The sequence below is a fragment of the Acipenser ruthenus genome, unplaced genomic scaffold (assembly GCF_902713425.1).
Source record: "Acipenser ruthenus unplaced genomic scaffold, fAciRut3.2 maternal haplotype, whole genome shotgun sequence".
NCBI classification, from domain to species: domain Eukaryota; kingdom Metazoa; phylum Chordata; class Actinopteri; order Acipenseriformes; family Acipenseridae; genus Acipenser; species Acipenser ruthenus.
In genome coordinates, this window is record NW_026708143.1 from 109,008 (window position 1) to 113,306 (window position 4,299).

The 4,299-nt window shown below is 39.5% G+C and overlaps 1 long non-coding RNA gene across 1 annotated transcript; it reads left to right on the forward strand.

The window, feature by feature from the left end:
* The first annotated feature begins 373 nt into the window (after positions 1-373).
* LOC131729786 (uncharacterized) lies at positions 374-3,233 on the forward strand. Its single transcript, XR_009323719.1, has 4 exons — positions 374-394; positions 812-832; positions 1,448-1,501; positions 2,492-3,233. It is a non-coding gene; the product is annotated as an uncharacterized LOC131729786 (long non-coding RNA).
* The last annotated feature ends 1,066 nt before the right edge of the window (positions 3,234-4,299 follow it).

Here is a 4,299-nt window from a genome sequence, read left to right on the forward strand (position 1 = left end):
GGTCAATTGATTGAAGACATTGAGAAACACTTCAGTATTACAACATATTCTACCATGGAGTGGTTTCATTGTTCTGGACAGACTGTAGGAAACACTTTGAAATGTGCCCCTTGGTGTCTTCATTAAGCCTGTAACAGCTATCAAAATCAACTGATATTCTCAGAGGAACAGAAAACATTCCAGTAAATGGAACTCAAACATGAATATAAAGTGAACTATTAAATCCAATAACCACTGTTTCTGTTTTTCTTTTTCTTTGGAACAGCTTACTGTTGTAAGTATTTTATTTTATTATGGTACATTAATATGTAGAAATGAATTGTATATATATTTTTAAATTGTATTTAATGGTCTATGTTTATTTCATTTCCAGATTATAGCATCTGTGCTCGTGGTAAGTGTGAATCTGATATTTTAATAAAAATGTGACTGTACACTACAATACAATACACATGTACTGTGCGCGTCACAAGAAATGAATACATGTTAACAATGGGGCCTCCTACAGCTGATGTTGAGAATATGGAATGGGGTATTATTGTATAATATGAATTAGCTGCTCTTAATAAGAAATGCCATCTTCATTTAATACATACTCACATAGCGAGGTGTTCTGTATCCTGTGGGAGGGGATATAAAGAAGGAGCCCTGGCTTTGGATTTTGCCAATAATAGAAATGTACAAATAGAGAGACACTCCTTTGAAATATATAGCTCTCTAATACACTACTGAGGCCCCATTCTTGTATAAAGCAGCCACTGCAGTGACTTCAAATGGACTGAACTCAATATATCACTTGTATCTTTCACAGTAAGGTACAGATGCTACTATGGTAAGTAAATGGATTCTACTTTATTTTATGCAGCAATCAGTGGGTTTTATTTATTATTTTCAATCAGGGCATGAATTGTTTATCAGTGTAGCTTTGCTGAGAGGCTTCAGTGACACAGTGACTAGAGTGCAGAGCTGCAGTGTGGAAGGTAGTGGGTTTGAGCAGTTTAGTGGTTAGTGCTGGGCTGTAGTATAGGAGTTAATGGGTTTGATAGCTCAGTGTTTAGAGAAAGTGGTGCCCTGCAGAGTGGAAGGCAATGTGCATGCTTGTGGATCTGAGTATTACTTTTTTATTCATTAGTCTTTTAGCAGTCGCTTTTCTCCAAAGTGCCTTCGAGACTAGGGGGTGTACTATGCATCAACAACTGCTGCTGCAGTCACTTACAATAGGACTCCAGTTTTACATTTTGACTTGCTCAGGGTCACACACAGTGAGTGAGTGGCTGAGCCGGGATGTGAACCTCCTGGTAACAAGCCCTTTTCATTAACCACTGGGCCACTGTCCCTGGGTAGCTCAGGGGGTTGAGTTCTGGGCTACAGTGTGGAAGGCAGTGGGTTTAAGAAGCTCTGTGTTAAAAATAGACTGTTCCTAATTATCTTTTCTTTTTTTGTGTAGCTCATCACTATCACTACTATTTCTACTACCGTCATGGGTACCGCTGCGCTCGCCGTGAGTATGCCTTATTATTTCTGTATACATTGGTTGTGGGATATATTAGAACAATTTGAAATAGAAAACCAAGTGTCATTCCATATCAGTTTAGAACATGAGGTCGACCAGGTCAAATATGGATGGAACTCCAAGAGAGACACAGAATTGTTGGAATAAGTTTTATAACAGATGCCATCCATCATAATCCTTCAACTGGAAATATCAAGATGAGTTTATGATTCATCTTTCTACTGCATTGTCTCAAACTATTGATCGATTTGAGGTCATTCGTAACTTATTGGAAAGAGGAAAGTCTAACCTGTCTCCTGCAATCAAGAAATGTATACTTAAACTTATTACATGTGTGTGATCTCATGCAGGAGTAACCAACTCCACAAATAATCCCAGGAGATCTGATGAATGTGTTTGCTGCTGTTTTATGGTGTGTGTACAGTAGTTCTCTGTGGGAGGTCATTATGTCAGGGTTGGCTTTGAGTTGAGAAGAAGGGTCCACTGACCTCAATCTCATGTGGAACTTTTGTCATTTCAGTGAAACAAAATATAAAAGCAGGGGACAAAACAGAGGAGCTTTGATCTAGGATTGCTCTGAATAAAACCTCAGAAGCATGTTTGGCATTTGAACTAGTATAGAGGGTTTCCGTGTTTTTTATTGATAGGATTATATTGCGAGGTTGTGGTGGCTCCACAGTTTAGCAGTTGATTCCATACCATTTGGGATTGTGAAATTGCATGCTGAATTACACAAAGCTTTACTCAAATTTGTAATTCAAAGGAGTGCAATACAAAGAGTGTGGAGGATGCTGTCTACACATGGGAGGGAGTTCAATTCTGCAGCTCAGTGTGACACTGATTGTCTATATTATTAGACAATGCGGACCATTACCACCCCACAATCTCATTACCTAGCTGTGCAATGCTCTGTAGGGTATGGATCAGAACAATAGCTTTTCTGCCCAGGTTGCTGATAATGTCTTCAATTGGTTTCAGACTGGCGTACCTACCGCTGCAGGCGATGCCAGCACTACTGAGAAGCAGCAGCGCCCAGGGATCACAGTGATGGAGTTTACCTGACAGCAGACCTGCAAGCAAAGCTTAAACACACCAGCAACCTTCTTTTGTAGCATGGCTGTAACCTTTCTGTTGTGGTCCCTCTCCAAACACACAGCTACAGCACCCATACTTATTTCTATCAGGCCATTCCCAGTTTGTTTAAAACAGCTGCTCTCTGTTGTGCATTTGGTCAATCTCTTCAAGGATATATAATATGGAAAGTATGGAAAGGTGTCCTTATTTAACGTGTAGTCTCAGATTCTCAGTGAGATCACATGCTCACACATGTTTGAATAGAAATACAACTCCACATGGGCACATATACAAAGCGTTACTTGGAGAGCGTGCTTGATTGATTTGCCCCAGCTCATAATCACTGCACCGAGTCAGGTTTGACCAGTAGACTCCTTTCTTCTCCCAGCTCCTCACAGCCACCCTGTGATGTCACAAGTGACCCGTGACAGGCCTTGTTCACAGACTGACAAAAACATTGTGTTTATATAGAGATTTTCTTCATCTCTCAATTATTTTAAAATCTCTTTATTTGCATTCATGACAACAAATGCTCCAACTGTTGACCAGTATAAATGCTGTCCTGCCAAAACAACACTATCTGCTGTTACATGAAACTGGGTAAAAGCCTGTCTCTTTCTGTAAAGCTTTTTAAGCAATAAAACTATTAGCATCAATGTCTCGTTTTGGACTGGTTTATTTCACAAGACATGTATTCTTGTCAAACTGCCACCACTGAAATCATTCAAAAAGCACTCTTTATTGACAACAAAGAACTCTTAACAGGCAAGGGAGGATTCATGTATTTCCTCTTTCTTCTGCATTGCATATTTAGTAAAGGAGAAAGTGCCTGATTGTTTCTATAATGTCATCGGTTTAGCCATTCAGAAGCACGTTGCTCTTTCCCAGGTAATTGTTACTTGCATATTGTGGGTAAACCAAGAGGCATGATGAGATGCTGGAGGTGTTATGGCAAACCCTGCTTATACTTTACTATGTGCTCCCTACATTAAACTGGTTATTGAACCTGGACCATCTCTCATCTTTCACTTCTACTAATGAATTACTCTCCAACTTTGGGGAAACAAATCACAAATGTGTGTATTGTATTATCATGATGTGCTAGAATTGACCTTGCTCTAAAGACTCACTGTGCTGTCTGTATTAACTTGTATTATAACAAGGTCAAGTTTATCGATTAATGTCAGTGAGCATTTGGACAGCATTTAAAAACTCCCGCTTCTAGGACATAAGAAAGTTTACAAACAAGAGGAGGCCATTTGGCCCATCTTGCTTATTTGGTTGTTAGTAGCTTATTGATCCCAGAATCTCATCAAGCAGCTTCTTGAAGGATCCCAGGGTGTCAGCTTCAAAAATATTACTGGGGAGTTGGATCCAGACCCTCACACTTCTCTGTGTAAAAAAGTGCCTCCTATTTTCTGTTCTGAATGCTTCTTTATCTAATCTCCACGTGTGACCCTTGGTCCTTGTTTCTTTTTTCAGGCCGAAAAAGTCCCTTGGGTCGACATTGTCAATACCTTTTAGGATTTTTAATGCTTGAATCAAATCGCCGCGTAGTCTTCTTTGTTCAAGACTGAATAGATTAAATTATTTTGGCCTGTCTGCATACAACATGCCTTTTAAACCCGGGATCATTTTGGTCACTCTTCTTTGCACTCTTTCTAGAGCAGCAATATCCTTTTTGTAATGTGGTGACCAGAAATGAACACAAT